The sequence below is a fragment of the Cherax quadricarinatus genome, chromosome 59, assembly GCF_038502225.1.
Source record: "Cherax quadricarinatus isolate ZL_2023a chromosome 59, ASM3850222v1, whole genome shotgun sequence".
Lineage (NCBI taxonomy): Eukaryota > Metazoa > Arthropoda > Malacostraca > Decapoda > Parastacidae > Cherax > Cherax quadricarinatus.
The window spans coordinates 13,090,831-13,111,435 of NC_091350.1; the positions used below are offsets into that span (position 1 = coordinate 13,090,831).

Consider the following 20,605-nt stretch of genomic DNA (forward strand, 5'->3'; position numbering starts at 1 on the left):
TGTGAGGGGTGAGTGTGAGAAAGTTAGTGTGAGGGGTGAGTGTGAGGTTAGTGTGAGGGGGGAGTGTGAGGTTAGTGTGAGGAGTGAGTGTGAGAGGTGTGAGGGGTGTGTGTGAGGAGTGTTAGAGGGAGAGGTTAGTGTAGAGGGTGTGAGGGGTGAGTGTGAGGGGTGAGTATGGTGTTAGAGGGAGGGGTGAGTGTGAGGGGTTGGGAGGGGTTGGGAGGGGTGTGAGGGGTAAGTGTGAGGGGTGAGTGGAAGGGGTGTGTCGAGGGGTGTGAGAGATGAGTGTGAGATGAGTGTGAGAGGTGAGTGTGAGAGATGAGTGTGAGAGGTGTGAGAGGTGTGTGTGAGGGGTTTTAGAGGGAGGGGTGAGGGAGGGGTGAGTGAGGGGGTGAGTGAGGGGGTGAGTGTGGGGGTGAGTGTGAGGGGTGAGTGTGAGGGGGTGTCGAGGGGTAAGTGTGAAAGGTAAGTGTGAGGGGTGAGTGTGAGAGGTGTGAGGAGTGCCAGAGGGAGGGGTTAGTGTGAGGGGTTGGGAGGTGTGAGGGGTGAGTGTGACGGGTAAGTGTGAGGGGTGTTAGAGGGATGAGTGTGAGGGGTTGAGAGGGGTGAGTGTGAGGGGTGAGGGGGAGGGGTGGGTGTGAGGGGTGTGAGGGGTGTGTGAGGGGTGGGTGTGAGGGATGAGTGTGAGGGGTGAGTGTGAGGGCTGTGTGACAGGTGGGTGTGAGTGGTGAGCGTGAGAGTGAGCGCGAGTGTGAGGGGTGAGTGTGAGGAGTCTGAGAGGGAGGGGTTAGTGTAGAGGGTGTGAGGGGTGAGTATGGTGTTAGAGGGAGGGGTGAGTGTGAGGGGTGAGTATGGTGTTAGAGGGAGGGGTGAGTGTGAGGGGTTGGGAGGGGTGTGAGGGGTAAGTGTGAGGGGTTAGTGTGAGGGGTGAGTGGAAGGGGTGTGTCGAGGGGTGTGAGAGATGAGAGTGAGATGAGTGTGAGAGGTGTGAGAGGTGTGTGTGAGGGGTTTTAGAGGGAGGGGGAGTGAGTGAGGGGGGTGAGTGTGAGGGGTTTGTCGAGGGGTGTGAGGGGTGAGTGTGAGGGGGTGTCGAGGGGTAAGTGTGAAGGGTAAGTATGAAGGGTAAGTGTGAGGGGTGAGTGTGAGAGGTGTGAGGAGTGCTAGAGGGAGGGGTTAGTGTGAGGGGTTGGGAGGTGTGAGGGGTGAGTGTGACGGGTAAGTGTGAGGGGTGTTAGAGGGATGAGTGTGAGGAGTTGAGAGGGGGGTGGGTGTGAGGGATGAGGGGTGGGGTGAGGGGTGGGTGTGAGGGGTGAGCATGAGTGTGAGGGGTGGTGTGAGTGTGAGGGGTGAGTGTGAGGGGTGAGTGAGGGGTGAGTGTGAGGGGTGAGTGTGAGGGGTGTGTGACAGGTGGGTGTGAGTGGTGAGCGTGAGAGTGAGCGCGAGTGTGAGGGGTGAGTGTGAGGAGTGTGAGAGGGAGGGGTTAGTGTAAGGGGCGGGGGTGAGGGGTAAGCGTGAGAAGGCTAGTGTGAGAAGTGATTGTGAGAAGGCTAGTGTGAGGGGTGAGTGTGAGAAGGCTAGTGTGAGGAGTGGGTGTGAGGGGTGAGTGTGAGGAGGTTAGTGTGAGAAGTGTGAGGGGTGAGTGTGAGAAGGTTAGTGTGAGGGGTGAGTGTGAGGTTAGTGTGAGGGGGGTGAGTGTGAGGTTAGTGTGAGGGGTGTGAGGGGTGAGTGAGAAGGTTAGTGTGAGGGTGAGTGTGAGAAGGCGAGTGTGAGGGGTGAGTGTGAGAAGGTTAGTGTGAGGGGTGTGAGGGGTGAGTGAGAAGGTTAGTGAGGGTTGAGTGTAAGGTTAGTGTGAGGGGTGAGTGTGAGAAGGCTAGTGTGAGGAATGTGAGGGGTGAGTGTGACAAGGCTAGTGTGAGGAGTGTGAGGGGTGAGTGTGAGAAGGTTAGTGTGAGGGGTGAGTGTGAGGTTAGTGTGAGGGGTGTGAGTGTGAGAAGGTTAGTGTGAGGGGTGTGAGGGGTGAATGTGAGAAGGCTAGTGTGAGGGATGTGAGGGGTGAGTGTGAGAAGGCTAGTGTGAGGAGTGTGAAGGGTGAGTGTGAGAAGGTTATTGTGAGGAGTGTGAGGGGTGAGTGTGAGAAGGCTAGTGTGAGGAGTGGGAGGGGCGAGTGTGAGAAGGTTATTGTGAGGAGTGTGAGAGGTGAGTGTGAGAAGGTTAGTGTGAGGAGTGTGAGGGGTGAGTGCGAGGTTAGTGAGGAGTGTGAGGGGTGAGTGTGAGGTTAGTGTGAAGGGTGAGTGTGAGAAGGTAAGTGTGAGGAGTGAGTGTGAGAAGGTTAGTGTGAGGAGTGAGTGTGAGAAGGTTAGTGTGAGGGGTGTGAGGGGTGAGTGTGAGAAGGTTAGTGTGAGAAGTGTGAGGGGTGAGTGTGAGAAGGTTAGTGTGAGGGGTGAGTGTGAGGTTAGTGTGAGGGGTGTGAGGGGTGAGTGAGGTTAGTGTGAGGGTGAGTTTGAGAAAGCTAGTGTGAGTAGTGTGAGGGGTGAGTGTGAGAAGGTTAGTGTGAGGGGTGTGAGGGGTGAGTGAGAAGGTTAGTGAGGGGTGAGTGTAAGGTTAGTGTGAGGGGTGAGTGTGAGAAGGCTAGTGTGAGGAGTGTGAGGGGTGAGTGTGAGAAGGCTAGTGTGAGGAGTGTGAGGGGTGAGTGTGAGAAGGTTAGTGTGAGGGGTGAGTGTGAGAAGGCTAGTGTGAGGAGTGTGAGGGGTGAGTGTGAGAAGGCTAGTGTGAGGAGTGTGAGGGGTGAGTGTGAGAAGGTTAGTGTGAGGGGTGAGTGAGGTTAGTGTGAGGGTGAGTGTGAGAAGGCTAGTGTGAGGAGTGTGAGGGGTGAGTGTGAGAAGGTTAGTGTGAGGGGTGTGAGGGGTGAGTGAGAAGGTTAGTGAGGGGTGAGTGTAAGGTTAGTGTGAGGGGTGAGTGTGAGAAGGCTAGTGTGAGGAGTGTGAGGGGTGAGTGTGAGAAGGCTAGTGTGAGGAGTGTGAGGGGTGAGTGTGAGAAGGTTAGTGTGAGGGGTGAGTGTGAGGTTAGTGAGGGGTGTGAGGGGTGAATGTGAGAAGGCTAGTGTGAGGGATGTGAGGGGTGAGTGTGAGAAGGCTAGTGTGAGGAGTGGGAGGGGTGAGTGTGAGAAGGTTAGTGTGAGGGGTGAGTGTGAGAAGGCTAGTGTGAGGAGTGTGAGGGGTGAGTGTGAGGGGTGAGTGTGAGGAGTGTGAGGGGTGAGTGTGAGGGGTGAGTGTGAGAAGGTTAGTGTGAGGAATGAGTGTGAGAAGGCTAGTGTGAGGAGTGAGTGTGAATAGGCAAGTGAGAGTGGTGTGAGTGTGAGAAGGCTAGTGTGAGGAGTGTGAGGGGTGTGAGAAGGCTAGTGTGAGGGGTGAGTGTGAGAAGGCTAGTGAGGAGTGTGAGGGGTGAGTGTGAGGGGTGTGAGGGGTGAGTGTGGGAAGGTTAGTGTGAGGAGTGTGAGGGGTGTGAGAAGGCTAGTGTGAGGGGTGTAAGGGGTGAGTGTGAGAAGGTTAGTGTGAGGGGTGTGAGGGGTGAGTGTGAGGTTAGTGTGAGGAGTGTGAGGGGTGAGTGTGAGAAGGTTAGTGTGAGGAGTGTGAGGGATGAGTGTGAGAAGGCTAGTGTGAGGAGTGTGAGGAGTGTGAATAGGCAAGTGTGAGGGGTGTGTGTGAGAAGGCTAGTGTGAGGAGTGTGAGGGCTGTGAGAAGGCTAGTGTGAGGGGTGAGCGTAAGGTTAGTGAGGGGTGAATGTGAGGTGAATGTGAGGTGAGTGTGAGGAGTGTGAGGGGTGAGCTGAAGAAGGTTAGTGTGAGGGGTGAGCGTGAGAAGGTTGGTGTGAGGGGTTAGTGTGAGGGGCGAGTGTGAGGGCTGAGCGTGAGGTTAGTGTGAGGGGTGAGCGTGAGAGGGGTGTGAGAGGGAGGGGTGAGTGTGAGAAGGTTAGTGTGAGGGGTGAGCGTGAGAAGGTTAGTGTGAGGGGTGAGCGTGAGAGGGGTGTGAGAGGGAGGGGTGAGTGTGAGGTGAGTGTGAGGGGTGAGCATGAGAGGGGTGTGAGAGGGAGGGGTGAGTGCGAGAAGGTTAGTGTGAGGGGTGAGCGTGAGAGGGGTGTGAGAGGGAGGGGTGATTGCGAGAAGGTTAGTGTGAGGGGTGAGCGTGAGAGGGGTGTGAGAGGGAGGGGTGAGTGTGAGAACGTTAGTGTGAGGGGTGAGCGTGAGAGGGGTGTGAGGGGGATGGATGAATGTGAGAACGTTAGTGTGAGGGGTGATGCCAGAATGCGAGTACATGGAAAACAGAAATAACAGAGGACTTCAGATTCCACATCTAGGCTCTCTGCTGAGAACTATCTACTTCTGCCTAAATTAAAGACTATCGTGTATAATCTAGGTGTACGAGGCAAGGATGGTAAAGCAGAAGGCTCTCTCCCCATCCCAACCACTGCCTGCATGAACTGTAAGCCCAGTTGGGTATTTATTTCGCGTCAGGCGAACCTTATATTTCTCGTCATGATGGTGCTGCCACCATGACGAGGTACTTAGGCCTACCTTGACTTCGCTGGAGACAGCATAGGAATCTACAGGAGATGGGAGTAGTCAGAATAACTGGGCTACAATACCTATAATTAGTAGACCACTGTTTCTGTAGTAATACATGTTACTCCACCGCACACACACAACTGCTAATAATAAAACAACCATCTACTACTACTACTAGTAGTAAGTAGTAAACTCTTTGTCAACTTGACTTACGAAATCATAGTAACACGATTACAAACAAAAATACTTAGTTTGATGAATCTTATTGTTGCCAGCTGGACCAGTGGCTCACACACTGGCCTGGAGTCTTACCACTCACCCGCCGTTCACCACCCGTAACGTTGTTTCTTTGTTAACTTGTCAGTATTGTAAAACTTGATACTGTGGTATTTGTCTGACACAGCAACGCTATGGAATCATGGTAAACAGATATTATACAACTCTATTGCTAACCTCTGGTCCAACTTATGGGCATGATCTACTTCCACGAGAGTATCCCGCCCACATGTAACAATAACTTCAACTGCTGCACCTCTCCTCTGGTTCTAGTACAAAAATCCCCATCCACATGTCTTCATCCTTATGGCAAAGTCTGATCCTATTGTGCAGGCGAAATCTTTTTCCAATAAATATACCCAGAATTTGCACATGTCTTATTCATCAACTTGTTGACATTGTAAACCTTTGATATTTGATACACTAAAACTTATGAACGAGTTTAATTTATGGCTAGTACTTTATAGTAGCTAGCCTGTAATACAACAACTAGCTAGGGTTGCGGCAGGTTCCTTTGTTGAAGTACTGAAGTGTATTTCTTAATTTTTCCAGTGTTCCGATTGATTCATGTGGGCTAGACCAGAAGTTACGTCAATGTGTTCTATTTCTGACTTATTTGTAAACTGCTATGCAACAAGTGTCCCACCAACAAGATTACCCCACCTCAACAACTTGGTTCTCTCTACAAGAGCAAACTTCAAAATATTTTCCCCAAGAATTTCCCCTAAAATAAAGTGTCCCCACTAACAAATGTCTCGCCCAAAACATAGAGGTTTCTCCCTGCTGTAACAAGCACTTACTGCAGAGATCGACTAAGATTGTGTAATTGATGGCATAACGTGTCAATAATTATTAAGCATGTGGAGGGTGAAGGCGGGGGTCGAGAAATAACAACAGGGTGTACACACCACTAGGATGACTCACAGGTACTGTGTATAATTACCCATTGTAATCACAATACCAATTTATAATTACCTATTTATAGATACGAGAGCAGAATTGTATTAATATAATCAAAATAAGCGCTAAATCTACAAGGGTCATACAGAGCAGAATTGTGATCGCAGAATTCCGTCTTAAGCATGGAATCTAGCGCATTTTATTTTTAATTTCCAGTGGATGTAAAGTAGCCGTAGGCATCATGTATATTTAGTATCATGCATTTTCTTGTATCATGTATTTTAGCTATTTTTAACATAATTTTTAATGTAGATGAATGGTTCAAAGAACCGACACGTTGTTAAATTAGACACATGTCTAATTGCACATGTGTCTAATTTAACAACGTGTCTGTTCTTTGAACCATTCATCTACAAACCTGTCAGACACTGCAACTTCTTGGGATCTTAATACTTGGGAATTCTTCGCTTGCCTAACCCTTGGGAACGACCTATGTGACACCACCTATGACTGCTGCACCTTTCCTGCCATACGGTTTATAAGCTCCTTCTCCGCTCATATGCCGTATTCTATTCAAGAAGTCAAGAATTTAGCACATGAGCTTCTTATATTTTAGTAGGAATCTTCAGTCGCGGATGACTGTAGTCCCTGTCTTTGTCTGACGCCTTGGTTCCTCTCTTTGTCTGAAGCTCTGAATATTTTATTACAAAATCCATATTCATGATGGGGCTTGGTATCACGCTCACTCTCGTTACATGGCAGTTATTCACATTACATTCCATCATGCGTCTCTATATACATATATCCTCAATTTATCTAAGTCTTCTTGTCTATGCAGTTTTCTACTGTAAACCAACAACATAAATTAAGAAATATAACCAGGATAAATACTGATGTGTGCAAGTATCTAGCTACAGAAGCAAAGTTGAACTCGACGTGTCCCGTCTTAGGTATATATCAAATAATTTATTAGTTTCCCGTGGTTTTAGCACTTACCACCGCCACATTACCATACCAACGCTCTACCACTGTGAGTTTGAAGACCAGTTTTTTAGTATTCCTTTATCACTTATTATTTGTTAGTGTAGAGCTGTGCCTCTGGTTCTTCCTGGTGATGGTGCCAGGAAATATCCCTTTTTCAGTTCTTTCATATTCTGTTATAATCTTACAAATATTAGTTTAGTTGTGCCGCCTGAACGGCTAGTTTATTGTGCACCTGATGCTCATCTTGGGAGCGGCAGCACAGAAAAAAATAGGTTACAAATGGAGCTTTATTAGACACCAATGGACATTGTTATGTCAAAAAAAATTAGTCGTTTCAAATATTACAATTATTTCATATAGCTAATATTTACAATACAGTATGGAGAAATTGAAAAAATAACTTATTGCTAAAAAAAAAAAACGGAAATAATTGGGTTGCAGTCTCATTAGTGGAATAAGTTCATTCATAGTTAATCTCAAGATTTCGGATATCTTATCTTTAACATTGAAGTGATTTGCCATATCCAGAAGGGTTTGTGTTGAGGTGCCTCTGAAAGGTTGGTTGTTTGGACACTGAGGCATACACTGTAGTGTATGGCTCTGTCTCTGTCCACATATTGAGCATGTTATGTCACTGACATCTTCATACATATCGTACTGCCAGATATACTTATAGCCTAGCTGTAGTCTAGCGGTAATATCTTGCAATCTGCTCACAAATGGTTATCATGTCTCCCTTTTCCTATCAGAGAGTGAGGACATGTCTAAGGTCTTCAGCCTTTCTTCGTCACTTGTGATTGTTTCTGGCTTCATATTCCTTTGGGGTTTCGTAAGTTCATTCCCGCAGCTCGGCCCTGAGCCTGGCTCATCTGGAGCTTGATTGCTCAATTAGGCTGTTGCTGCTGGCGGCCCGCTGGCCCACATACCCACCACAGCTTGGTTGATCTGGCAATTGGCAAGTTTCATCTTTCAACTCTCTACACTTTTTCAGTTAGTTTCTAATATCTTTTGCAAAGATTTTAAAATGCCTGGAATCACGTTTTTTGATACAATGTTCTCTTATTGTGCCCATCCATATATCTAAATTTTATTTTAAAGCTGATCAATCCTGCATCGAAGTAGATTCTCATTTTTCATCCACGTGATCTTCCTGTGCCGATCTTTTATTGATGGTGACTCCTGTTCATACTTTGTGTGGTCTGCTTTCACTTTCTCCCATTTTTATATTCATAATACTTCACATTAAATTCTGTTTCTTACTTCACTTGCTCAGTTTGTTTGGTTTTCCTGTGTTGCTACAATTTATATTACACATGGTTGTGCTGCTTGCATCACCTGCAAACATGTTAGTGCAGTTCTTAATTCCTTATACCTAGTTAATTACACATCATAACTATTATTACACTCAAAACATGCACTAAATCTGTATGGGTCACACAGTGCTGTGGGTAAGGATGTACAAGGGTAGGGGTTAGTGAAGGCTAAAGTCGCAGTTGGTCTAATACCTTCACTTCCATCAAAAAATAATATAATCCGCATTAAAGGCAGGACTTTTGACAAGGTCAGTTAGAGGGAGTGCATCTGGGTACAGTGAACTTCGCAAGTGAATTCTGCCAGCTCTTAGATATAAAGGACAGTCTATTAAGACGTGACAGTTGAACTGTGTCCTGGCTGTCCTTGTAGAGAGATGCTAGGTATATCTCTATGTGGTATCAGCGTCAGAGTCCCATGTGTACGATTGATAATCATGACAAGACAGCAGTGGAGAGGCAGCCAGAAACGCAGTTGTATTTGATGGAAAACAACTTGTGTCCTGACACGTCCCATTTAGCAATGTTGCAGTGATTTTGTATCTGAGACAGTACTGGAAAATAGTCCAAGAAATATCCCTGAAGGAGACTGGCAGTTTGGCAGAGTCTGGTCATTGCCCTCAATGTCAGTGTCCAGGGACCCAGAAAAAAAAAAAGATGCGACACAACCATTGTTACATATGAAAGACGATGGTATGAGGGGAGTCGAATTTCTGGATAGCTTGTAATGCAGTGAGGGCGTCAGCAACAAGGAATGATTAGCTCACGGTTGTGAAGTGTACGATAGTGATGGGAATTGCAGATAACTCTGCTGTGTGGGTTAGAGTGCAACGGACAAGTGAAGTAGTAGCAGCAACAACAACAACACACAGCAAGAGGCATTCCTGAGCTTCCCCAGCGCTCAGGCTTAAATACCCAAAGCTGGGGTGTGGTTCCAAAAGGATCCTGTAGTGCTTGCTTTCTTTGCACCTCCTGATATCGTCTGCTGCTATGCAGCTGCCACACCCTTCGACCCCAGCGTGGGCGGGTTTGTGGCAGCCCAAGATACCTAGCTTCTCCCTCCAAGCCCCATGGGGACAGGGAATGGGGCTAGGCCTGGGTACAGTGGGTCCCAGAAGATGAGGTACTTTTACCTACTCCCACGGCAGACATTGGTTTGAGACAGTCCCACGACAGAGAGCCAAGGCCAGGCCACCTCTTGAAAAAGGCCCGGGCCGGGCCATTATACTGCCGAATCTACTACCTACCTACCTGCAGTGTGAGGAGGGGGAGTGGAGAGAGCACGTGCGTGTGCGTGTGTACTCACCACTTTGTGATTGCAGAGATCGAGTCTTAGTTCCTGGCCCTGCCTCTTCACTGATGGCTACTAGGTCTACTTTCCCTGCTCCAAGAGCTTTATCGTACCTCTTCTTAAGGCTATGTATGGATCGTGGCTCTACTACATCACTCTCCAGATTGTTCCATTTCCTGACAACTCTAAAGCTGAAGAAGTACTTCCTAACATCTCTATGACTCATTTGAGTTCTAAACTTCCAGTTGTACCCTTGTTCCTGTGTCCTATGTCTGAAACATGGACCTGTCCACCTTGTCAATTTTTCTCCGTATTTTATACACCGTTATCATGTCCCCCCTATTCCTCCTGTCCTCCACTGTCGTCAGGATGAGTTCCCTTAACTTCTCCTCATACACCTTAGCTCTGGGACTAGTCTTGTTTGCAAACCTTTGCACTTTTTAGACGTGTTTGACTAGGTGTGGGTTCCATACTAGTGATGCATACTCCAATATAGGCCTGACGTACATTAATAATAATAATAATAATAATAATAATTTATTTTGGCATAATACATGTTTGTACAAAGGAATATAACAGTTGGGTGTACATGACAAAAGCCCCTTTATATGCAAAGCATTTCAGGCAAAATTAAAACTTAAGATTAATAAAGCAATAATAGTACATATGGTCATCAGATGAGTTACAATGAATACAAGAGAATTGAGTATTCTATTAGGTTATGTTATATGGTTTTAATAAGTCTTGTAGAGAAGACGTGCAATTTTGATTAACCTTAAGCAGACACAATGGAGTGATTAACATTTGAAATGAATACAGATATTGAGAGTAAGTATGTGTTGATTATATTGATTAGAAAGTTTTACCTATGTTCATGATAATGAGCAAATGCACGTATAGTTTTTACATATGTATTTATGATGGACTGAGATAGGTGTACAGTGTCGTGAATGACTCCTTACTGAGATGTCGAAACGCTATTCTTAGGTTTGCCGGGTGGCCATATGCTGCAGCGGTTATTTAGTTGATGCGCGCCTCAGATGTGCTCAGTAAGAGGTTCACCCCAATATACTTTTCCTTGAGTGATTTTGCAGGATTTGACCACCTGCGGTCATCTTTGTCCTTCCCCAAGCTTCATGATTTTGCACTTGCTGGGGTTAAACTCCAAGAGCATTTGTGTGACCAGGCTTGCAGCCTATCCAGATCCCCTTGTAGGCTTTCCTGATCCTCGTCCGCTTATATTCTGATTAGCTTCGCGTCGTCTGCGAACTGGGACACCTGTGAATTTATTTATCCCTTCTGTCATGTCATTCACATATGCAAGAAACAGCACTGATCCTTGTGGAACTCCACTCGACACATGCACACACTTTGACCCCTCGTCTCATACCAACACACGTTTCTTTCCTGTAAGGTATCACCTGATCCATTGCAACACTTTTCCTGCTGTTCCTGTCTGCTCCTCCAGCTTTTCAACCAGTCTCTTCTGTAGTACTGTGTTGAGAGCCTTCTTACAGTCCAAGAAGATGCAGTTAACTATTCCTCTCTCTTTTCTGTCTTCTCTTACCGTATCATAAAACTCCAATAGGCTTGTGATGCAGGATTTCCTTTCCCAGACGCCGTGCTGCGTTGTTATGTAAGACCCGTTCCTTTCTAGGTGCTCCACTACTGTACTCACCTATTTGTGGTTACAGGGGTTGATTCATAGCTCCTGGCCCCGCCTCTTCACTGATCGCTATTAGGTCACTCTCTCCCTGCTCCATTAGCGTTATCAAACCTTGTCTTAAAACTATGTACGGTGGTTGCATGAGTCGAGACTCAGCTCCAGGCGCGCCTCTTCACCGAGTGCTACTAGGTCCTCTCTCTCCCTGCTCCATGAACTTTATCATACCTCATCTTAAAACTATGTATAGTTCCTGCCTCCACTACATCACTTGCTAGACTATTCCACTTTCTGACTACTCTATGACTGAAGAAATACTTCCTAACATCTCCTTGACTCATCTGAGTCTTCAACTTCCAATTGTGACCTCTTGTTTCTGTGTCCCATCTCTGGAACATCCTGTCTCTGTCCACCTTGTCTATTCCACGCAGTATTTTGTATGTCGTGATCATGTCTCCCCTAACCCTCCTGTGTGTGTGTGTGTGTGTGTGTGTGTGTACTCACCTAGTTGTACTCACCTAGTTGAGGTTGCGGGGGTCGAGTCCGAGCTCCTGGCCCCGCCTCTTCACTGATCGCTACTAGGTCACTCTCCCCGAGCCGTGAGCTTTATCATACCTCTGCTTAAAGCTATGTATGGATCCTGCCTCCACTACATCGCTTCCCAAACTATTCCACTTACTGACTACTCTGTGGCTGAAGAAATACTTCCTAACATCCCTGTGATTCATCTGTGTCTTTAGCTTCCAACTGTGTCCCCTTGTTACTGTGTCCAATCTCTGGAACATCCTGTCTTTGTCCACCTTGTCAATTCCCCTCAGTATTTTGTATGTCGTTATCATGTCCCCCCTATCTCTCCTGTCCTCCAGTGTCGTCAGGTTGATTTCCCTTAACCTCTCCTCGTAGGACATACCTCTTAGCTCTGGGACTAGTCTTGTTGCAAACCTTTGCACTTTCTCTAGTTGTGTGTGTGTGTGTGTGTGTGTGTGTGTGTGTGTGTGTGTACGTGTGTGTGTGTGTGTGTGTGTGTGTACGTGTACGTGTGTGTACGTGTGTGTACGTGTGTGTACGTGTGTGTGTACGTGTGTGTGTACGTGTGTGTGTACGTGTGTGTGTACGTGTGTGTGTACGTGTGTGTGTGTACGTGTGTGTGTGTACGTGTGTGTGTGTACGTGTGTGTGTGTACGTGTGTGTACGTGTGTGTACGTATGTGTGTGTACGTGTGTGTGTGTACGTGTGTGTGTGTGTGTACGTGTGTGTGTGTGTGTACGTGTGTGTGTACGTGTGTGTGTACGTGTGTGTGTGTACGTGTGTGTACGTGTGTGTACGTGTGTGTGTACGTGTGTATGTACGTGTGTGTGTGCGTATGTGTACGTGTGTGTACGTGTGTGTACGTGTGTGTACGTGTGTGTACGTGTGTGTACGTGTGTACGTGTGTGTACGTGTGTGTGTACGTGTGTGTACGTGCGTGTGTACGTGTGTGTGTACGTGCGTGTGTGCGTGTGTGAGCTTGTGCGTGCATGGGAGAGAGCGTGTGTAAGTGAATAACAAGTGCGTGAGAGTGGCGCATGTTTGATTCAGGTGAGGATAACCTACCAGCGTCCACCTCACCAAGAGTGACTCCTCACAACGTGAGAGATGAACACCCAGTGTAGCACTTATGAGAGTATCAGCACCTCAGAACACCTACTGCACCAGTTGTGGGAGTGCCAACACTCTAGAACACCTACTGCACCAGTTGTGGGAGTGCCAACACTTCAGAGCACCTACTACACCAGTTGTGGGAGTGCCAACACTCCAGAACACCTACTGCACCAGTTGTGGGAGTGCCAACACTCCAGAGCACCTACTACACCAGTTGTGGGAGTGCCAACACTCCAGAACACCTACAGCAGCACCAACAGTTCCAGCACCTCAGAACACCTACTGCAGCACTTATGGGAGTATGAGCACCTCAGAACACCTACTGCAGCACTTATGGGAGTATGAGCACCTCAGAACACCTACTGCAGCACTTATGGGAGTACGAGCACCTCAGAACACCTACTGCAGCACTTATGGGAGTATGAGCACCTCAGAACACCTACTGCAGCACTTATGGGAGTATGAACACCTCAGAACACCTACTACAGCACTTATGGGAGTATGAGCACCTCAGAACACCTACTGCAGCACTTATGGGAGTACGAGCACCTCAGAACACCTACTGTAGGATGTGTGAGAGTAGAATTAGGACCTTACGTGAAGAATGAGCAAGGTGGTGGGTGAAGCAACAGCAGCAGGACCACGCACCACCACACACCACACGTACACTGATCAATGAATGACCACCCGTCTCACTACCAACTTCCAACACTCCCCCACCTCCACCACCATTATAATGCTACCTCCACCACTATAATGCTCCCTCTACCACTATAACGCTACATCCCTCATCTCTCCCACCCCCACTATAATATTCCGTCCCTCAATGTACCGCCCCCTCCTTCCCTCCCTCCCTCACCTGGTTACATGTAGCCAGGCTTTAAACTCAATTAAGCAACCAAGCAACCCAGGAGCTGAAGTAAGATGAACACACTAAGAGGTATATTTGTCTATATACACTGAGTTTATTTTAATCCCTAATTTAGGGATTATTCTTGACTGGTGGTGAACCCTCATATATATAGTTGATATGACTGAAAGCCAATATGATGTTTCAGTCACTGAAAGATCTGAGAGTGGTTTCCCCGGGGCGCATAAGCCCAGCCCCGTCTATCTCTATGTATACCTGGCGTATATCTGGAGGGTGTTCTGGGGGTCAACGCCCCCAGTGGATCAGGGCCTATCAACCAGGCTGTTACTGCCGGGTGAACCACAGCTGACATACGAGCTACAGTCCTGCTGGTCAGGTACTGACTTGTACTTTGAGCACAGACTGTGCATCATTAGGTCATTTGAGAGCCATTCAAGTTGCTCAGTGATTTGTAGTACTTGACCATTCCCTAGCATGCGACCCACAATAATCAACTAACGCCAAGGTACCTTTGTACTGAAGATTAAGAGAGGCAGTGGGTGTGAGGAGAGACTTATGTCATCGGCCTGACCAGAATGTAAAATTTGCAAACTGAAACTTGCACAACCCAAAATCAATGCTAAGGTAACGTTGGGAAAATGCACTTGCACATGCTCTTCCAAGACATAACTGGAAGGATAATACTCCCACACTAATCCCAGATTGTAGTGAGGCACCTCGTCCCTTGTTTGGTTCTTGCATAAATCCGGGGAAGAGGTAACCTCCATTTCAACACTCAAGAGTTTTTCCAGAAACATTAAGGAAGGCCTTCGTGATATTTATCTGCCTCACGGAGGTTCCTTCAGTGGATGGAGTACTGATAGTTCAAATTCAAATTCATACTTTATTCTCTATAAGTATTACAATGCTGAGTTTACAGAATTTGGTTATTGTGTGGTTTACATGTAGTAAAATAATAATTACAGAGTGTACCACTAGAACGCCTAGCATGGCTAGGCATTTCGGGAAGACTTATATTAAATCTTAGGTTTAAAATGTTACAAAATTATGAGATAAGTTGGTATTATGGCTAAGTGACTAAATACTAGTTGTGAGTTTAGCAATGTGAATGCTTTTGTTTTGGCACTATACGTAGTTTCAGTATTGGAGTATCACAGGCCAACTTATGACTAGTTAAGATTCATTATTTTGAGATTGAGATTGATATTTCTGTTTATGGTCAAATGGGTGAGTGTAAGTGTGAACCACCAGGTGGTATTCGTATTATTAGTTGACAGGGTGTATCAGGGAGATAAGATGTTTTCTGATGGTAGTTTTGAAGGTGATGAATGTGTCTGCAGTTTTGGAATTTTCAGGTAGGGTGTTCCAGATTTTAGGGCCTTTGACATACATTGAATTTTTGTAAAGGTTTAGTCGGACACGGGGAATGTCATAGAGATGTTTGTGTCTGGTGTTGTGCCTGTGGATTCTGTCACAACTATCAAGAAAGCGTTTTAGGTCAAGGTTAATATTGGAATTTAAGGTCCTGTAGATGTAGATTGCACAGTAGTAAGTGTGGATGTACTGAACAGGGAGTAAGTTTAGATCTATGAAGAGTGGGGGGGGGGTTTCCAGGGATGGGATTTAGTGATTATTCTTACTGCAGCTTTTTGTTGGGTTATTATTGGCTTTAGGTGTGTTGCTGCAGTTGAACCCCAAGCACAGATAGCATAGGTGAGGTATGGATATATAAGTGAATGGTATAGTGTGAGAAGGGCAGTTTGCGGCACGTAGTATCGCATCTTGGTGGGTGGAGTAATAATGGTGGTGGATGTAGTGATAATGGTGGGTAGAGTAGACATGGTGGTGCATGTAGTAGTGAGGGTGGTGGGTGTAGTAAAGATAGTGGGTGGAGTAGTGAAGATGGTGGGTGGAATAGTGATAGTAATGGGTGGAGTAGCGATAGTGGTGGGTGGAGTAATGAGGGTGATGGGTGGAGCATTGAGGGTGATGGGTGGAGCATTGAGGGTGATGGGTGGAGCATTGAGGGTGGTGGGTGGAGTAGTGATAGTGGTGGGTGGAGTAATGATAGTGGTGGGTAGAGTAGTGAGGATGGTGGGTGGAGTAGTGAAGAGTGTAGCAAGTTAAGCGATTAGTCTATCTCCTCTGCCTATCTTTTCCACCCTCCACCTCTGCCAGCATCTTCCGTTAGCCCAAGTCGTCTGATCTCCAAGGTAAATACACTTTATAAAACCAGTTTATTTCTTTACTTTCTCTTTTACAGTGGAACCTTAGTTTTCGCTGAATTTGGTTTTCGACGACTTTTTTCGTCAAAATTTTGTCCCAGTTTTCGTTCGTCACTTCGGTTTTCATCGAGTTGACAGTGGACAGCCATACTTAATGTGTCCGCCTGCGCCCACACACAGCATCCCATGCATTCTAAGTCTGTCTGGCTTTGTTTCTCGTTGGTAGAGGGTGGTAGTGATGGTGGTAGAGGGTGGTTGTGATGATGGTAGGGGGTGGTAGTGATGGTGGTAGAGGGTGGTAGTGATGGTGGTAGAGGGTGGTAGTGATGGTGGTAGAGGGTGGTAGTGATAACCTTTCCTCCCTCTCCCCTCCTCACCGTCTTCCATAAAGATAAAAGTGATGTTAAATGTTCATTTATCCATATCATTAGCCCTTTATATTTCTCATTTTTTCTGTATGTAAAACTATGGTCATTTTCAATAAAATGAAGTTCTTTAATACTTTTGGGTGTCGAGTATGGAACCTTGTTTTTCAGCAGCTGCATTTATCGGCCAATTTGTATTTAGGCCGGTTTTTCAGCAGAAAATTTGCTCCGTATTTTGACCATTGCCTCATATATCGGCTGTATTTGACGCAACAGCCCACCTCCCGCCAAGACGCCGTGCCTAGGTGAGTCAGTCTCCCTTTGTCTGTTGGTGAGTGAGCATATACTCCGTGTATTCATCCAAACATTTCCTTAAAACCCATTGTTTTTAGTGGTTGTTTGCTATGTGCGACTGTGAAATAAGTCACCATGGGACTCAAGAAAGTTCCTAGCAAAGTTCCTTTGGTAAAGAAAGTGAGAAACACAATGGAATTTAAGGAGGAGGTACAGTGGAACCTTGTTTTTCGGCAGATTCGTATTTAGGCCAGTTTTTCGGCGGAAATGTCGCTCTGTATTTTGACCGTTGCCTCATATATTGGCCGTATTAGACATGTCAGCCCACCACCCACCAGTAGGCGGGAGCCGGGCTGACACGTCGGCGAGTGAGCATTTACTCCATGCATTCATCCAAACATTTCCTTAAAATCCATTGTTTTTGGTGGGTTTTTATTAAGTGTGACTGTTAACCCCTTGACTGTCAAAACCCCAAATCCTGAGGTGTCTTCTGGTTTCAAAAATTTTTTGGAAAAAAAAAAAAAAAAAAAAAAAAAAAAAAAAAAAAAATATAAAACGAAATGATAGAGAATCTTTTCCCGATGGTAATGACACCAAAAGAACGAAATTTGATGGAAAACGTACGGAATTATGCTCTCGCGAAGTTAGTGACCTCGGCGATATTTACGAATTGGCGATTTCGCCCACTTTAAGCCCTATTTTCGGCTAATTCCATTTTTCCAGTCGACCATACTCATATCGATTGAGTACAAGAAACTGCCCATTTACCGATTTTAACTACCCAATAACCTGGTCAGAAATTTGCAATTTGGCCAGTTTCATGCAAATTAAAAAATATGCCAATTTCAAAATAGGGTCCAGAATGAACAATGCAGACATTCCTGGCTCTAAAATAACATTTTCTTTGTTCATCAGTCATGTCTCCAGGCCCCTCTGATATTACTCTTGCTTTCTATTTTGAATTTTTATTCAAACAAAAAATAGAAGATTTACTGTTATGCAGACAACTGCAATATTGTAACAATTGTATAAATTATGTCATCCCACTCATGACTGCATATTAAAATGGCTAGTTGGACATTTATTGGATAATGACATCATTTGTTTACTTTTGAACATCGGCAAAAATCAAACATTTCCCCTACTTTGAGCTCCATTTCAAGGTTCTTTTCATAGTAAAACCAATCAAAATCACCTCTATTTACACAAATAACCCGCACATAAAAGAGAGAAGCTTACGACGATGTTTCGGTCCGACTTGGACCATTGACAAAGTCACACTAACAGAGGTGGAGCAGGACGGCTATATATAGGCAGGAAGAGGTGGAGGTAGTAGTAGTGGTAGTAGTAGTAGTAGTAGTAGTACAAGAATTGTATATAATACCGACAGGATGAAATGACACATGCACAACACCCGGGCATCCCCACCGTAGACGTTTCGCCATCCAGCCAGCCACTGGATGGCGAAACGTCCACAACAAAGACAACCAGACGCCGCACATGTGTCTAATTTCATCCCTCACTGACTGTGTTACTAATCTGTCTTCTGTCTCACTCTCTCAATATGAGCTTGAACTTCTTGGTTTTGGTCTTTCCTTTGCCACTTTGCCTACTCCTCGCGCTGGTATTTCCCTTTTAGCTCTTTTGATTCCTTTCGTCAATCTCGCTTCCGTAATCTTCCTGACTTGTCCACTTTTCGTGGTGCTCTCCTTCCTGCTCTTGTTAGTCTGTTTTCCAAGAATCACCACCTTCCACGCCGTTACCAACTTGCCCTTTCTTCTCTTAAATCTAACACTAACATTGTCATACTATCTTCTGACAAAGGTAATTCGGTAGTTATCCTTGATCGCGAGGATTACCTCCGTAAAGCTGATGTCTTGCTCTCTGACTCACGCACCTACACTCCTCTCGTTTCCAACCCTCTTGATCGCATCAAGAGAACTTTCAACAAAAAACTAAGGACTCTCTCCGACCTCTGTCCTCCTGACTTTGACCTTGTTCAACGGTTTCGTGTCATCTGTCCCTCTCTTCCCTATTTCTATGGCCTTCCCAAAACTCATAAACCTGATATTCCTCTTCGTCCTATCATATCCTCTAGAGGTTCTGTCTCTTATTCTCTTGCTTCTTGGCTGGCCAAAACCCTCACTCCCTTTCTTGGTACTTTTTCTCCTGCCCACCTCCGTCACTCTCAAGACTTCATTGAACGGGTTCGCTCTCTCCCAACCTGTAAGATGCTTAGTCTTGACGTTGAGTCCCTCTTCACCAATGTCCCTCTTGATGATGTCCTTGATTTCCTTAGAGAGAAGGCCCATGAAGGGTTTCTTCATCTCCCTATCCCCACTGATGTCTTTCTTGATCTGATCTGCCTCTGTGTGGACTAACTCCTTTTCCTTCCAAGGGAAATATTATTCCCAAACCTTCGGTGTCGCTATGGGCTCTCCTCTCTCTCCTGTCCTTGCTAATCTTTACATGGAATACTTCGAGACTGTTCTTCTTCCTTCCCTCGATGTGCAACCTTCACTCTGGCTCCGCTATGTGGATGACATCTTTGCTCTGTGGCCTCATGACTCCAGTCTCTTCCAACCTTTTCTTGAAGCTCTTAACAATCTTGCCCCTTCCATTAAGTTTAAAGCTGAATGGGAATCTAATTCCTTACTTCCTTTCCTTGATGTCCATGTCCACCGCTCAGATACAGGTTTTTCCTTTTCCGTTTACCGTAAACCTATGCACAGTGGCATGTACATTCACTACTTTTCCTATCATGCTTCCCCTGTCAAGAAAAGTGTTCTTATCTCCCTCTTTCTCCGTGCCCTCCACATCTGTGATCCTCAGTTCCTTCCAGCAGAAATTTCCACTCTTTATAATTCGTTCTCCCGTCTTGGCTACCCTTCCCATTTCATAGACTCTGCCCTCTCACGTGCTAAACGCAATTTCTTCTCTCCCAAACTCTCTACTCATGGGAACTCTTCTATCCTCTGCCTTCCCTACATTTCCGGTCTTTCTAATCTCAACAATTCTCTCCGTCCCTTAGACATCAAGCTTACCTTCCGCCAGACTAACACTCTTCGCACTAATCTCGTTCATACCTCTCCTCCCTCTACAGATGTTCCTGGTGTCTACTCTATTTCTTGCTCCTCCTGTCCTCTTCAATACTTTGGAGAAACTGGTCGATCTCTTTCTGACAGACTTAGGGAGCACAAAAATAGTGTTAGGCTTGCCGACACTAACAATGCTCTTTTCTGTCACGTCAGAGATCATAGCCATCCTATTGACTGGTCTTCTGCTAAAACTGTCTTCCCTACTTCCAACTCGAACAGTCGCCGTTTAGTTGAATCCTCTCTTATACACAACTTTCCTTGTATGAACCTTAGCCCTGGCTTCGTCTCTGTAGATGCCTTCCTCTCCCACTACATTGTAAAATGCTCCAAACTTCAGAACACCCGTGACTTAACCTGAATCCTCATTTTTTCTTCTTCTTCTTCTTTTTCTTCTTCCTCTTCCCCTTTCCTCTCTCCTTTTCTCCTCTGGGTTGTCTTTCTCTCTCCTGTCTCGTGTTTCTGTTCCTTCTTTATTTTATTTCACCACTTCCCCTTTCACGCACCTCGGTGCGCTTGCTCTCCCTCTGTGGGTTTCTAGCTCTCTTGCAGTGCTCCCCTTCCTTTGTATTTGACTGGCTTGTCTTCCTTATTTCCCACTTCTACCACTACCACTACTACTACCTCTTCTTCTTCTACCTCATCTACTGATGAAATTAGACACATGTGCGGCGTCTGGTTGTCTTTGTTGTGGACGTTTCGCCATCCAGTGGCTGGCTGGATGGCGAAACGTCTACGGTGGGGATGCCTGGGTGTTGTGCATGTGTCATTTCATCCTGTCGGTATTATATACAATTCTTGTACTACTACTACCACTACTACTACCTCCACCTCTTCCTGCCTATATATAGCCGTCCTTCTCCACCTCTGTTAGTGTGACTTTGTCAATGGTCCAAGTCGGACCGAAACGTCGTCGTAAGCTTCTCTCTTTTATGTGCGGGTTATTTGTGTATCGTTCCAGTCACAGTATTGTGCCTTTTTGTTATTTATTCACCTCTATTTCTATAATATGTTTTCCATTCTATCAAATGAGACCAAGAAAACGAGAATACAACCATAAATACTATATGACAATACACCACAAATTCAGAGTTTTAGCCCTTAAACGGTCCAAATAGATTGACGTTCA

General features: G+C 45.9%; 1 protein-coding gene across 5 annotated transcripts in view; it reads right to left on the minus strand.

The window, feature by feature from the left end:
* Positions 1-20,605, minus strand: part of LOC128698719 (centrosomal protein of 135 kDa) — a 385,751-nt gene that overhangs the window by 347,626 nt on the left and 17,520 nt on the right. The window contains exon 1 of one of the 5 annotated variants that reach the window (XM_070097745.1): positions 13,224-13,350. The exons of the other annotated variants lie outside the window; for them this stretch is intronic. The gene's annotated coding sequence lies outside the window, so the exon portion shown is untranslated. Of the gene's footprint in view, positions 1-13,223; positions 13,351-20,605 lie in introns of those variants that run through there. 5 annotated transcript variants of the gene reach the window in all.